Consider the following 17,131-nt stretch of genomic DNA (forward strand, 5'->3'; position numbering starts at 1 on the left):
TCTAGAAATCACTCACTTGGATTACTGTGGCTTCTTTTATCTGGCCCTCTGATTTCTGCCTTTATATGGCTTTCAGATTTCATAAATAAGCCAATTGTCAATACTCAGAAATGCTAAGATTGTTTCCCTACTTTTCCATGGACTTCATTCCTTCCACTTCCTCCTTAGGTTTCCACGTTGACATGTTATTTTGTAGGCTCTCCTATCTTCACAGTTCAGGGGGATATCTCACCCTGCCCTATCTGCTTTGTCTTTTAACCCTTTTGAGTATGCCATATTCTTCTCTGGCAAGGCATCTCAATGCCCACATAATTCAACCATTCTTCTTTCATCACCAAGCCTCCTCTCAAAGCGTGCCCCAGGTTTATAATGATGACTTCCGCTCACTCAGTCTTCTCCCTTCCTTCCCTCAGCAATGCCTGGCTCCGGCTTTCTGTAAGATGTTTAACTTTGCTCGCAATATTGGAAAGCAAACACCCCTTAGTTGAAACTTCTCAAGCACACACCATTCTTTACCCCACCCTTTTTTTTCTGAATACTTAAAATTACCCTATGATTTGCATCATGCCTTCCTGACTTCAGTGGTATTTTCTCACTCCAAATTTATTATATCTGTATCTCCTTTATTAGGCTTTAAACTCCCCAAGTGCAGGAATTACATAGCTACCAATGAACCTTTTAAAGTACTGTCCAGTTATCATCTTAAAAATTATTTTCATAGTGACAATAAAATTGGAAGTATTATGCAAATGTTCCTGTTCTTCCATGAGGACATGAATGAACAGGTCTTGGTAACCACATAGCTTGGCTCTATCAGCTCCCCAGTGGGTCCTGAAAGCACTAAGCTTGTTTCTTACCTTGCTCCCTGTCCTGTGGCGCTAATGCAACTGCAGACTTGCCTTTGAAGTCAACTAGAACATCACGCATGGGTGAGCTCCAGAGAGCACACAAAATCAAGAAAGAAAACTGACATGTTATTCTTAACCAATGGGACTGTGCTATTTCCGTGTTTCTATACCCACTTGGGGTTCCCACAGACTTCAAGAGGCTGCAGATGAAGTAGGAGAAGATCTGAAGTTAGTCTTCCAAATGGAGAATGGACAGCAGATGAAGTTACAATAGATTAAAGTTTTAAATTTCTAGTAAATGATTCTCGTCTTTTTTTTCTTTACCAAAAGTCATACAAATCACAAATATAAAATTCTTTAAGGTTATAAACTCCTCCCTGAGAATGTCAAGCTCTTCTGAAAATGGCATCCACTCTTCATCTAAAGCATTACAATTGCCTTGTAGACTAGCATTCAACTCCATGCAACAGCCATTTATCCAGAATCTTTACTGAAAAGTTGTGCTCATCAAGATGAGAGTACCATCACCATCTTCAAGAAGAAAAGCATAAAGCAGCTCTCAGAGCATATGGCTCTCCACGGCCACTTACAAAGCACACTCTCAAATAGTACCAGTCTGCAATGCAGCAACATGGTGAAATATAAATCATAGCTTTAATACTCCTTCTTATAGCCAAGGGTTTAAAACTAAATGACCTTTTGGAAACTAAATTTAGCATGTACATACCTTTTGACCCTGCAAGTACTTTCCTAAAAACAAATTCTATGGGAATAAAAGAACCAACAAAAAGCCCCACGACTTAAGTAAGAACTATGTGTGCTTTGGGTGGTGTTTTTTTGTTTTTTGTTTACTTCCTCTTTAAGGCTCAGTATCGTAATTTGTAAACTGTGGATAATAATAGTACTTGCTTTAGAGCTCATGTGGGTATGATGCCTGGCATGTGGGAAATGTCCAAGAAATGTTAACAAGGTGGGTATTACTATCTTTTTCTTACAGAGAAAGAAACTGTGTTTCAAAGATGCTAGACAATTGGTCCAAGATAATAGCAGGTCTGGGATTTGAATGTAATTTGGTTTGATTTCAAAGACTATACCCCGCAGGTCTCAAGGTCTGCTGCTTAACTTAAAGCCCCAAAGTAAATAAGAAAAGGAGGCATCAGCTGAAAAGATTCTGCAAACACCAACCCAATGCTCATTTAAGGTTGCCTGCGTTCTAGAACCATGTCTACAAAGTGTGTGCTCAAATATTAGTACATCAGACTTTCAAAAAACATTCAAGGCCTTCAAATAACAGGGCACTAAAATCAAATGTAAAAATAACTGAAACCGTGACTACTCAATATAGCCTAAAAAGTGAACATGAACCTGAAAAGCTGATACTCGTTGATTACTGACTGGGTAGGTATGGATTCACCAAAGTACAAGAAAAAGGCTCTCTGCTCCTGGACATTGAAGTAGCTCTATAATTTCGACTTCACGTTGAAATATTTCAAGATAAAGCATAAGAGGTTATATTTGCCATCAGAAATACCATTAATCAAAATACTTTGGATACTTTATTGGGGGAAAGACCAGCCCGAAAATGAGCAAGTTATGCCAAAGTTAAATTGTTATGAATAAGCATGCTAGAGATGTACCAAAGAGGTGTGCCATCCCCCGAAAGAACGAACAAGGTAAGGATGCCCACACTAAAACTTATTTACTTTTAGAGGTGAGTCATTAAAATGAAATTTGAAGAAGACAATGGACATCATGATCTAGCAAGTGAAAGTGAAACTGAGATTAGGTCAATCTGTAATTCAACAACTTGATCTCTCTTCTTCTAAATGTTTTCTTTTATCTCTTCTGATTCACAAATTTAACCAACTGCCATATTCCCCAATGTATTTTGACATTCTCAAAAAAAAGTTTTTTGGATTTGTTTCAGTTTTCTTCAAATGATGTGAGCCTACATGTATAGTTTTAGAGATAAACTAGAGAGAATTCCTCTAAGTCTCTAATCTTCATGTTTCAGATCACACACGGGGTAGTGGGCATAGCGAGAAATCCCATTACAAAATTTCTCAGCCATATCTTTTATTTTGCATGGAGTTCAAAAGTGCCTATTGCAAATGGCTATCAAAATGAAATGCAACTCAAAGCAGACAGCAGTGAGAGGGGTTCCTTACTTGGGGACACCAAAGGCTTTCACAAGTCACAGGGAGAAAGTGTGTAGTGTCTCTGCTATCATTGATTTAGAACGGTGTATGGTGAATCCTGCTACCCAAAGACACTGAGATTCAAGAGTGGCCACATTCTAGAGAAAATGCTGCCATCTCTTCTACAAGTGGGGTTTATTATGTGTCCTTCCATCTGATTCTCCCCATGATGTGTCTAGTATAAGTCCATTCACATAATAGGATATACAGGAGAATTAGTTCCTTGCTATTCCCTCCCCCTGGCCCCTTAATAATAGGACATCTGTCCACCCTCGCTTAGTAGATGTCATAGGTGATGTCTGGTAAGAATGAGGTTTGCATTTTTCTATCCAATTCTTCCCTTCCCTGAGCAGAGAAAGAGGAAAATGGCCAAAAATTAGCCAACACTCTTCTTTCTTTCTATGTCTACAAAATTCAAACTCCCTAATATAAAATAAGAGAATAATTGATTACTGGTCTTTTCAGCACACAGTTCTTAATGTAACTAAGAGCAAAAATGTCAAGGCTTTACGTAAAGTTTTAAAATTTTTTGGCTGGCTAATCTTTGGCTTTGGAAATGATAAAATGCATACAAAGTTGTTTTTCCTTAAAATCTTAACATTTTATATTTGAGATATATTTGAGGTGGAAACAGAATTAAACCAATCCCAAAGCTTTTTGCTTAATGTTGGGTTTTATTTGGAACAATGTTTTCATCCACCTGGGTGAATGGTGTAATATTTCTGCCAGAGAGTGAAACTATGGGCAGGGCTTTACACATTCAGAGATGTTCTCAGACAGCTTTGAGAAGTTTTCTATTGTGTTGAATGTGTTAGCCTGTCTTCTCAAGATACCAAGGAAGTTGAAATATTTCAAAAAGCATTTCAATTTACATTGGTGTTCAAATTTTGGAAGAATGTCGTGAAGTACAATTAAGGCAATACTCATACATATTTTATCATAAATCATCAATAAAGGAAGATATTTGTAAGTTTTGTACTGCTGAATTAATTTCTAACCATGCAACTCAGATCATTATTTTTAATTCCTTATGAAATGAAAATCTTCTTTTTGCTGATGAAATCAATTGTAAATTGTAAAATCCATTTTCAAGAACTGGTCTTTATTCTGAGTTCTCATTACTGTTCTCACAACAAATAATCTGAAACAATATTCTAGGCCAAAAAGTTATATTTGATTGTTAATACTTCTTTCCACCCGTGAGGAAATAGTTTCTCCCCTCACAGTACTAAAGTATTATTGCTAAGAGTAATTTTATTATATTATCCAATTAGTTCTTTAGAGTTGTTTTTCTCTCTCCAATTATACTAAAGTTGATGAGGAAAAGATCACATTTTCTTCTCCTTTTATAAAATCTTCCACAGTGACTTTAACAACATTGGTCAGACAAGGTAATTAAAGGAAAAAGCCAACTGAATAATTGAGTAAATAAATGACTTTAAGTCTTCCCAAATTTATGACAACCATCATGATTTATTGAGTAAAAGAGATACCATTTTACTTAGAAATATAATATACTGTACCAAGTTTTACTCACCTTGGAATGGAAAAACTAAAATGCCCCAAACCACATACAAATTCTGAACTTTTGAAAAGATTTTGTTTTGTGGTAAAGAATTTGCCATGTGTACCAACATTTCCAATTGTCTTCACCCAACTAAAAAATCAAATAAAATAATGCCATTACAGAGGTAGGTGACTGGATGAGCTTAAAGTGTTCATAAATATTAGAAATCCATTAAGTAATTGGGTGAATTGAAATAGATTGTAGTGCATTGAGATAGAAGGATTAAAGCAAAATGAAAACTAAACTGGATTAAATCTTTCTAGCACTTTGAAAGCACCAGGCTTAAAAAAAGAATAGATCTGTCTTTAAGATGATATGCTGCCCGTTTATACAGATTATTCTATTCTTATGTCATTTTCCTACTTGTCAAATTATTTCCCTGAACTGAATATAAACACAACATTTGATGGGAGGCAAGATATGTTTCATGTTTCCATTACGTAAACATACACCTCAGGTGACTTCCTAGTCACTTGAAAGTTACACTATTCTCGTTCTTTTTTTAAATTAAAATTGAAAGCTGCTAATGTGAAACTATTTTTGTAAATGTCACCAAAAGAAATTTCTTCTAAAGATCAACAGCATCATCATAAGTTGTACCTAAAAAAGGAATGAAATTATTCATGCATCACTTACAGCCTTTTACATATTAAGTCCAAAGCCAACCAACACGGCATAGTACTCAAGGGACTTTAAAAAACAAACAAAAAAAAACTTTTGACCAAAATGAGTTAATACCTTAGCATATTTTAAAATATCTTCTTTTTGTCTGTACATTCAAATTGTTATGCAATGTCCTCAAATTTACAGGATATGAATTCGAGAGGGAGCCAAAGGTTTTATCTTCGCAGTGACAAAACAACCAGTAAATCCAGAGAAAATAAAATCTTCAAATGACCCAACTGATTGGAACTGTATGGAGAAAACTGGCTGATTAAATATTTCCCTTTCCAACTTCATGTGGTGTGTTCTTATGGCAAATCACAGAGGCTAAATATTGTTCTCCATTGTGCACCCAGGTGGCACTGAGATACCAACAATTACACGCTGTAGTTAAGTGCCAAGGTTCACGCCTGAAATTAGTGTCAAAATGAAAGGACCATAGGAAGTTAGGGTTAAAGGGGAGACAAACTCATCCTCTGCATTTTACTGACTTCAGCACAGCATGAAATAAGCATTTGGAGCACAGTTTCATTTTTGGAACTCTCATGGACTGTTCAACTGCTACTATAACAACACAGATTGAAGAAATATTCCTTCTTTCTTAAAAGCAGGACATTGCTCAAAGCCCCAGGGCTAAAACTTCATCTTCACTTATCTCAACTAGAAGGTAGAGATTCCCAAGGAAGGGGGCTGCTTCAGCAGAACACTCCCATGTAAATTAGAGGGTACGCATAGACTATCACGTTCGCTGCTTCAAGGTACAATTGTTCTCGCTCCAGCCATGAAAATTCGTACGTTACATATATTATGTATTAGTAGTACCTTCTTGAAGTAAGCCCTATGTTCATATCTACAGATACAAGTCATGGCTCTCACAGTCAGTGACATAGCTCCATAGTAGTTGTTTTAAGAAATCTCCCTGTATATTTTCCTACAAAGTAAAATTCCTATCTTAAGCACTGGGCTTAAGAATCTACATATATATATATATATATATATATATATATATATATACACACATATATATGTATGTATATATACACACACGCATATATACACACACAGACATACATATATACACACAAACATGTATATATGTGTGTATGTATATACATATATATGTATACATATATACATGTATGTGTATACATGTTTGTTATGAGATTTCAAGGCTACACTTTTGAATACAATTTAGTAAAAACATAAATAAAATTAACCACAAGAACTGCTTATTGAAAAAGAGATTTGCATGAGGATTTTGAATGTTGAATTTGGCTTTTATTGAAAAAAAGTCCAACGTGAAGTGTTAACTAAACTTTATGATGGTTAAGAGAATGGATCTTTTGAGGGGAGGGGTGGTCTGCAACTTCTATGATACTGAAAAATATCCCAAGGGACAGAGAACTATATACAGCATAAAACAATAAAACTAACTTAGAGTCAGCTATTCCATACACCCAAATAGTGATGGAAAACATATACCAATGTAACATAACTGCATTTTTTCTTAGAAACACCAGAAAGTTCATTTTGTATGTAATGCATTAATATTGATGAGTGACAATTTATTCCCAAAAGCAAAAACATATTTCAAAGTAAAGATTATTGTGTATACCTATACATTCAATGATGCCTGCAGGAAATCATGTTAAAACCCTTGAGATCCTGATAAACAATGATACACCATATGTACAGTATCCTTAATAGGATCTCTGACCCTAAATAAATATCTAAAGGTCTTTGAAGGTCTTGGGCTATAAATTTAGGAATATTATTTTTTCTTTCTCTGTTCACTTTCCTCCCATTGCCATTCTTTGTTCCCCTCTTCCCAGCCTCAAATGCATATTAACTGCATACTCTATGCCAGACACCATGCCAGACAGTGGGGCTCTTGCTTCTTAACCTTCCAGTTTTACTTTTTTCTCTTATTTTACTACTAGTTCCCTGAACTCTTTGCCAACATGTCAGTTGGGCACGTCTACAAACACTGAAACAGCCGGCACACAGGAAATAGGCGAAACGTTACCTAGCCTCAAATCACATTAGTCGTTGCAGATGCCATGTGTCAACTGATTGATGCAGATAAAAGAATTTTAGGATTTCATTTCCAAGACAGGCTTTGTGGAAGCCATGAGCTTGACCCAGACACTGAAGGATGGGAGGTGTTGAGAAAGCAGTGGCAAAGGTGTTTCAGGTGCAGGAATGATCAGAGAAAACACAAGGCAAAATCCGTGGTGGGGGGGTGGGTGGGGGGGTGGGAAGGGGCGATGAGCAGATCAGCCTTCTTGTCTAGAAAATTCTTATTTAAAAATAGATAATAATGCAGTTGGAAGAAGGAAGCCAAATTGTGAGAAGTCCAAAAAAGTTTTGAAATTTAAAAAAAAGAAAATTTCCTATTGGCTCTGGGGAATCCATAGATGCAAATGGGATAATATAGTGCAAGTATCAAGGTGTCCGTGAGCTAAGGACAGAGACTTGCCTATTATAGCCACTGCTTTATTCTAAAGACCTTGAGCAGGCCTAGGATGTCACACCTAGGACGTAGAGAAGCTCGATATTTGTTGAAAGACCAGAAGAATGAATAGAGCCTGAAAGATCCGTGTATTAAGTCATCTCAGATGCTAACCAGCTCTGTGACCTCAAGAGAGGTACTTAACTTCTTAAAGCCTCAGTTCCCTCATCCACAAGCAGGGATAGGGAAAGGACTTTTCTCATAATGTAATTTAAGGGATTACATTAGAAAACAAAAGAGAAAGGGGTTAGCACATTGAGTGGCACATAGAAAATAAATGTTAGCCATTAATAAATAGAATTAGAGGCTCCTTAAAATAGTTTTAGAAGCATTGGAAGGTAGTGTAAAAGCAATGAAACCAACTTAGTTTCCACTGCATCGTGAGCCTGAATAATGAGGGAAAAGGTATGATGCATTTAGACAGCAGTTTAAAATACATACCAATAAGACAATTTCGTAAAATGCACTCTGACTGGTTTAACAATATACCCTTCTACATTAGTATATATGCCTAGAATATATTTTAAGCCATTTAAAGAACAGACAAGAGAAATACAAGTTCCAAAATGATATGAACTGTGATGTGACTAGCTGATGGTGTATGAATAACAGGTGAGACTCCTATAATCTGCAAAAGCAGGCAAAAAAATGAATACTGAATTAATGGTGACTATTAAATTCAGAGTCTAGCGCAGGGCAGGCCCTGAATAAATGTTCGTCGAATGAATGAATCAATGAATGAATGAATACTTTCTAAATCCATATGTGAAGACATTTTTATAATAATTTACTTGATTTCCATGTTTCAAATTTCTAGCAAATTGAATTCTTCAAATATTTCCTGAAAACAATCCAGTATTTTCAAGGATGCCTGCAGGAAACTGTGTTAAAACTCTTGAGATCATGATAAACAATGATACACCATATGTTACTGACCACAGTATGCTATCCTGCTTTCCTTTCTCTAAGGAAACTCCTAGCCTTTTGGTATATTTTACTCTTTGCATTTGGACTGTGAATTCAACTGTCAGAAAAATACAGGAAATTCAAGGATTTAGGAATCACAAGTACATGTGCTTAAATGACGCCAAGCAACGTGAAGAACAGAAATGATGGCTTAGAGATCCTATTGAGAATGTAAAAGGGTCCTGTTCACTATGTGGTATAGATCATAAAGTCTAGCAACTTTAGGAGGACCTGGGTCATTAGGAGTCCACACAGGCCAACCCTTGATTTAAAAAACAAACAAACAAACAAACAAAAAAACATAAACACCATTAAGCAAACTACAGTTTTCACATTTTAAAATCTGAACCAATTTTTAAATATTCCAATTAATTATTAGTGAGTGCTAGAGTACATAATTAAGCTTTTTAATGTAACTTATTTTCTTAAATCATTCTGATATTTAAACAAAAGCGTCCTACTGATGGCAATGCAAATTAAAATCTGCTGTTGGATCACAGAGGTGATTAAACACAAAACAGTGGATAAAACTTTACCATGTGTCCTGACAACGTGCTAAGTAACACCTTCACTACCTATTGAAGTGGGTGCCCCAACCCTGCCACTTCTTTCTCCATATTAAATTGTCTAGATGATGTTCACTGTGAATCTAAGGTTTTCCACTTGGCAAACTATTTTGTGGAATATAAACTAAGACAGCTGACGGAAAGACTTTATTGAATTATGCACACAACTTGCTACTACTGGGAAAAATACTATATCCTAATATCAACCCTTTGAAAAGCGACCCAAGGGCAACTCAAATCTTTCAGTACTTTATACACAATTTCTACTGAAACAAGTTTTGGGTTTTTTTCCCCAAGAAACTCAAACAAATAGGTCGTACACATAGCTTCAAAGTCAAGACAACTTTCTAGGTGACAGATAAGAATATTGGCACACCAAAAGGACAAAAGCCAAAATTATAGTAGGGAGAAAGAAATTAAGAGTAACCAATTGTTCTGCAACACTACTCGTACTTGGAAAGAAATATAATTACAAAAAGAAAGCAAACTTGGGGAAATTTAGGAAACGGATTAGGAGAGGAGAACAATCTGATACTAAAGCTAAATTTTACTGTCACAAAAGAATTGCACTGCTGGCGTGTTAATTCAGCAATAATATTATATCCTAACTTTAAATATTCATTACAATCAAGTTAAATTGCATTAAAATTTTTTCTAATTAGCTTTGAGAACAACACAGTGTGGAAGCTAATGGCTTTGTGTAACTTGCACAGAAAAACTGATTTAAGGATTTCATTTTGACTAACATAAATTGATCTAATATGTCACAACTCTAATTCCCAAAAGATTTGATTCTTTAAAAGCTATGTGATTAACGTTACATGTGTCTACAGCTGGAAGAATTGAAGTGAAAAGATGTTTCTGGTATTATTAGCTGTAATCACATTATGTTTATATATCTGCACTTACCTATTCCATAAAGGTAGATATAATAACTGCATATTTACATACAGATGCATGATTTCCTAGCCCATTTTTAAATTAAAAAAAAAATACATGACATCTGGAAGCACAATTTTGTAATAGTATTTATTCCTTCTGTTTTTCTCAGCCTTCCCGACTTGCATGCCTCTTTGTTTTTCCTCTTTAAACCATAAACTATCATATTTAATATTCCTCCCTGTAAGATATACCTAATTCTTATAACGAAGTACCAAATTAAAATAGGAGGAATCTGGAAGAACTCACTGTTTTATCTCAAGAAGTCAATGCAATTGCTTCAGCTGAGATAAATGCATGAAGTCCTTTCTAAAATAACTTTTACATAAGGCTAAAATGATTTCCATGTAAGAAACAATTACCAGCCAACATCATTATCATCCGAAAATTGTAAGCTAGAATGAGCAATAAAAACACTGTATTTGAAATGAGATATGAGAGAATAGCTATTAAAATATTTTACTCAATTTCTATTACACCTTAAAATGAAAGTCATCAAAATGTCATTACAGGCCTTTTCCCCAGATTCTTCAGAGACCGAATTTAATCATTTCAGGAAATTGAGCACAATCCAACATTCGCTTAAATCCTTTGAAATAACAGCAAAGCAAAACACAATGTGAAATTTATAAGACATTTTATATTAAAATATGTCCATATACATACATAGATACATACCACATGCCAGGGAATAGTTGTCTTCTTCGGAAACCTAGAATTAAATACTTCTTGTGAAATTCACCACTCACATAAAGTATTACCTTTAAGAAGACTTGAAGTAAGAAATCCAAGTTAAGGAGCCACAACTGAGCTTTGCAAAACACCAGTCTTAATAAAGCGCTAACGTAGCAGTTTAAAAAAATACCTTCAAAAATCAATTTTTTGGAAATTACTTCCAGCCCCAATTACTACCTCTACAACAGAGCATAGAACTTTTAACTGCTGCTCAACTAAAGAGGGCTAAACATTAGTCGAATAAGTGCAATTACCCTAATAAAGGCATCTTTATGCGTTCTTTCAGAAAACTAGTACACGGAAGAATTTTTAAGCTAAAAGAGAGACCTTTTAAGCTAGAAGAGAGACCGCCCATATCACCTAATCCTGTTTCATGTTTCCAGTTCTAGGAATAAAATCTACATAAAATAGATACAGATCATTTTCATTGATCCCCAAAATGATCATTTTCTCTAAAATACAAAAATCTGCTTATTTTCAAGGCTGAAAGTAAACAAAGTACCTGGTTGTATTTTGTTAATAAAAGCTAGGCAATTTTAGCAAATGACTAACAATACAATTCCCGAAGATAGTCTCTTCCTGAAACCTTCTACATTAAAAAGAATGATTTAAATTTTAAATCGTTTTATTTAGAAAGCAGTTTTCTAACGCTGCTGGCGAGAAGTAGATGCAATGGCTTGTAAATGGCACTTTAAAACATGTTTAATTTTTACCTTTCAATTCGAGGAGGATGCCCCATCTTATGGAACCCATCTTTTCCGTGCTGGCCGATTTAGAATAAAAGTCATTAGCATATTACTATTAAAAGCAAAAAAACTACACTACGAAGCTGCAGTCTCTCTTGGAAGGAAACTAGTGGTGCTTATAAGCAATAAATGCCTTCCCTGATACCTATTCTGTCACCATCATCTTATTAGCAAAATGTATGCTCCCTGCAGCATATATTAAGCAGTTTTTAAGCGAACGGGGAAATTGTATGAGGGCTCATCTGCTAAGCACGGCTGTGTACTCCACAGCCTGTTAATCACCAGGGCTCCTTTCTAACAAGGTTCTAGAATGCAAGGACGTCCAGGGACCATTAAGTAGCACACAAGCAGAACATTCCTGGGAGTCTCCGATATTGACTACAACTTTCCCTCAAAGAATCAGCGTGAGACTGAAAGCGACAGCGCCGCAGCACATCTGCCTGTTTGTGCCTTAGCACTTGGCACTTGCGAATCCGGGACCGACCCCAACACAGAAACTAGTCCTGACTTCTTAGCGCCCCGGCAGAATCCAAGCATTCGGAGAGGACCTGTTTCCTAGGCAGCCCCAACTGGAGAGAAAGTAAGGAAATGGAAGGTTTACCCTCTCATCCTCAATCCACCTAAAGCTGCATCACCGAATCACAAATAAAATGCTAATGCACAAGAAAATGAATGCCAATTTCCTCCACTTTGCTCCAAGTTTCAGAGGCCCCTCCACAATAAAAGATAGCTGTTTGTGGAGGCTGTCTTGTTCCATACCATTAACTCCGAACAAAACATATTTTTAGTGGGACAGCCGTGTTTACTTGTAAGAACTGATAAATTGTTCGGCACCATTTATCACATGCAGACAAAGACGTTCGGCCACAATTTTGGACATAAATCAAGGTACATGCTCCTCATAAAAGAGAGAGAGAGAAACAGAGAGAAAGAGAGAGAGAGAGAGAGAGAGAGAGAGAGAGAGAGAGAGAGAGAGAGAGAGAGAGCTAGAGCTAAGTCCCCAAAACCACAGAGACTGAGGAGGTCAGACTGGCCATAGCAACCAAGAACAGGACTTGGGTCTCCAGAAGGACCTAGCAACCGATAAATGAGTTTAGATCTCTTTTCATCTCCACTGGTGTGAAAGCCAAAATTAAAAAGATTAGATCACCCTGCACCCATTACAAAAGGCGCCACAATGAAAAAGTCATTTCCAGCCTTTGAATCACATCAAATAAATAACATTCATCCCTGCTATAATGAACAACTTTCAAAGTAAATTGAATCTCCATAGTACTGCTTTCCCTGGCTGCACAGTATTTACATAACAATATATCACAGGAAGCTCAGAATGGGTCTTGTAAATGGGGAACTCGGGATAAAAAGCATCTTTAGCCCCGATTACTGTATACTCAGACTGCTTTTCAATCCCTCTCATTTAAACAATGTGTTGTATCGGGAACATAAACAATGTTTTTAAATTGTGGGAAATGAAAGTTTCTGGTACATTTTTCAATATCTGGACTCACCCCTTTTGAGGGGCTCTGAGAATGTAGAAACCACTTAACCTTCTAAATCCATGCCCTGGAATCATTTTGGTGACAAACAATTCTCATCTATGTGCACACTTGCTTCTTTGTTCATGCCAGCAATTTTTTATCCTAAATATCCCCTGAATTTTTATATATCTCTTATGATGAAAGCACATTTGCAGATTTTTTGAGCATGTGGATCATTCATTATTTGTCATTTCCTCGAAAGTATAAGGTATTCTCCATTGTCATAACAATAATGTCTATTAAGTTTTAGCAATATCGCCCTACAAAATAAACATTTTTCTACGGTCTAATTTTGACAAAATTTCTCCAGGCCATTAAAAACATATTTTAAGGACTAATACTCCAAAATTCTTAGACTTTCATTAACTACTGTACAATACATGTATTTCAAATGGAGTATGTTAAATCTATGTTAAAAATATACCAGCATAGTCTTATCTTTCTGTGGGCAGTTCACATAGACATTAGTATTTGAACTCCACAGGGAATCCCATTAATTTTTAAAACTCTGACCTCAGTACAGTTGAGTGTAAAAATAATTACAAATTAAGAATGAAAGAGCATCGCTTGTATTCCACACGGCCATATGCTGTACGCTGCACAAAACATTGCTAACTATAATCAAACAGAATTTTTTTTCCAGATATAAATTTCAACAGCCTGATAAATGTCACCAGACAGACATAAAAAGCAGCTCAGCCTTTCACCCAGCCCGTTCACACCTCACCTCCAGCAATTCTAGTAACACAAAGCCCTGAGAACACAGGTTTGCAGGCAAGTGACAGCACAGATGATAGCCTCACGAAAAGATTTCCCTGCTGAAACTCGCTTTATACTCAATGTCTCTCTCAGCCACACGGATGCAAAAATACAAGAATCCAGGCATAAATATGTTCTTACCTAAAACTTGGCAGAAGGACTGTCCTGGAGTTGAATCCTTGTCATTGTTGTCACCTCTGGTGGCCCCTCTCACCATCGTGGAAAGTGGCTCCACTATGTTTATTGCTCTGTGCCTCAGTTACAGCTGTGACACTCATCTGCCTGCATAGAACCTACGAGGGGAAATGAGAGAGAGAGAAATGGAGAGGGAGGAGGTGTGTGTGTATGTGAGAGAGAGAGAGAGAGAGAGAGAGAGAGAGAGAGAGAGAGAGAGAGAGAGAGATTGCTGACTTGAGACTAAGAACCTAAAACCTCCAGCCAAGACAAGCCTGAATAAAAATGATCAAAGCTCTGTCCTGCATCAAGAGAGTAGACAGATATTTTTTTCCCCTCCACTGAAAAGTGGAGCTGTCATTGGGGATTCTCACCAGGAAAGCGCAGACAGAGGCAGACCTTCTCCAGAGTGTCAGCGCTGCCCAGCAGTCCGTGCAGAATACAGGTACCTATTGTTCCAGAGACAGATATGTAGCCAGCCAGTCAGACGCTGACAGATCTCAGCAAACCAGTGAGCCTGCCTTCCGTTTAACTCCTTATTTACTAGTGCTTTTTGGTCAAATGCAAAGGTCTCATCACCCAGGAGAAATAAATGGAGCTCATGGGAGGAACTAATCCTGCATCTCTCATAAAGAAGGACTTTTCACTAGTGTTATTGAAATGCTAAGTTTAATGCAAATATCTTATTTTTCTGGGAAGAAATGAAACATTAGAATACCCGGGGAAGACTTAACGAGTGAAAGAAAACCTTGACATCCAAGATGAACATTGCAGCCAATTTTAAAGGAAAGACTGAGTGTATTCTGGGTGTAGTCAAAGCATCCTGAATGTAAACATATATACTCTAGAACATAAATGAGTTTACCTAAACCAAAGGAGTCCCAACCTTTTGCGTAGGGGTGTGGCACATTCAATCCACACAAAAAGCCACCCCCTGAAGACCTCTGTTTTCCTAGTGTCTGGAGTCTTTTTGGTCTCTCTCTTTCTAGAACCCACTGCTTTCTCAAGTATCCCCAGAACATCGTGCTTCCCCAAAACCGCATCAGTGTTTAAATTTGCCTAAGGCAGGAAAACATAATTAAGGAAGCTAAGAGAAAACTAACTTGATCTATAATCTGATGGATCCCGAGATCCAGAGGGTACATTTGAGTCTTTATTTACATTCTTGGACCTTTCTAGAGTACAGTGGTTTTCTAACTTTCACCTTTGTGTATTAATTGAATGATTTTCTTCTAAGGAGTGAAAGCAGACAAAATGCCTTGCATTTGATTGTTTAGTACTATTAGAAGGCAGGGAATAGAAAAACAAAAGAAAAAGTAGCTTCTCATTGAGTTAAAATAAGAGATGGACTTATACCCCTCCCGAAGACTTGATATACAAGTACATTGGACTCATTTCTAGACCACACACCAATTTCATTAATTGTTACCATTTACCCAAAAAACACTGCATATTCTGATATAGTAGGTGTGTTGTAGAGTCTCTGGTTATGAAATTCCTTTGTAAAACCCACACTCAAGCATCACTTTACAAAGCCAAAGAATAAACACTCGGTGCAATAGTGGGAGGTTTAACCCCGCCTGGCTGTTAATGGTAACGAGATGTGCAGTATATGTCTGTGCACTGACCCAACAGCTTCTTCTAAAGATCTAGAGTTTGTTTTATTTATCTATTTTTGAGAACCTAATAAGAGATCATAATCTTTCAAAAGTTCATAAATTAAAAGAAAAGAAAAAAGGCCTAGAAAATACAGTTCCCTTCTTTCACACTGTTTCTTGTCTGCAATCCCAGCATTTAAAAAAACTGTTCAAGTCATGCTAAGTTAACTAGAACTCTTTCCAATTAAGGCAGGCTTTGAAAACTCTTTTAGAAGTTAAAATGCTGAATCAGTGACTTCTGAAAGTCTACCTTCTGTTTTATACTCAGGGAGAGCTCCCATTATGCACTGAAGAGAAAGGATATCAAAAGACACTATCTAAAACAGGTGGAAAACTATACAAGGTTTCTTACTAGATTCATCTTAACCTATGAGCCAGCAACAAAACAAGAGAATCTTGTAGCCTGTTTTATCAAAGTGGGATAAGCTGATTGTTTTTTCCAAACCCATTTCAAAGAACACGCATATCTTTGTAAGCTGTGGGGATAACCTAATTTATCATAACTATCCTAATAGCAGAAGCCCATTCAATGAAAGAAAGTAGAGGTTAGATGATAGGTACACATGCAAAACAGAGCTGGATCACAGCGGAGGTGACAGCTGCCATGGAAAGTTCTCATGACTGCCTCTAATACTGCAGTTTGAAAGGGGCACCTAAGTGCTCACTCCTGAGCATGTGATAAGACTTAGGTGTAAGTACAATTAATTAGAGCATTATCCAGGCCCCCTCCAGATGTCATTATCATTTACAGTGCTTTTGCTTTTTTCTTTTTCCTTTGATCTTTCTGTCCAACTTCTGTTGTCTTCAGAAAACCAAGCTTGGTGTGCCAAACAGATTTTAAATATTCAGCTCTTACTATATTTGAATACAGACAGTTCTCACAGTTGGGGTCCATTATTATTGGAGGCATGTGCAGAGGGTTATCAACATTAATGAGAGTCATGTGCGCATGTCAATAAAAACAGAGGACACACTCCTGCAAAGTGTGTATGTGTGTGTACAGATGGGTATCGGTATTTGTTCAAGGTATACATTTTTTAGTTGTTGTTTCATGAGCAGGGGGAAAATATCATTATTTTTCTCAATAAACTTTTCTGTGGAATCCCTACTAGGATAATTTTGTCTAAAAACATTCCTAAAGCCTATTATACAGCCCTAAGTTTATAATTCACACTTCTATCCCCAATTTGCCAAATAATTCACGTCAAGCAGAAGTCCAACATAAAGTGCCAACTGTTTCTTGAAAGAAAGAAAAAAAATCA

At 36.6% G+C, this 17,131-nt stretch overlaps 1 long non-coding RNA gene across 1 annotated transcript in view; it reads right to left on the reverse strand.

Moving 5' to 3' along the window:
• Positions 1–14,664, reverse strand: part of LOC141570154 (uncharacterized) — a 28,469-nt gene extending 13,805 nt beyond the window's left edge. Inside the window, exons 1-2 of the long non-coding RNA XR_012494066.1 lie at positions 14,586–14,664; positions 14,179–14,330 (exon numbers count right to left, since the gene is read on the reverse strand). This is a non-coding gene — a long non-coding RNA (uncharacterized LOC141570154). The remainder of the gene's footprint in view (positions 1–14,178; positions 14,331–14,585) is intronic.
• Between the last annotated feature and the right edge of the window lie 2,467 nt (positions 14,665–17,131).

This window comes from Rhinolophus sinicus, chromosome 1 (assembly GCF_057876585.1).
Source record: "Rhinolophus sinicus isolate RSI-liver-muscle chromosome 1, RSI-T2T, whole genome shotgun sequence".
NCBI lineage: Eukaryota > Metazoa > Chordata > Mammalia > Chiroptera > Rhinolophidae > Rhinolophus > Rhinolophus sinicus.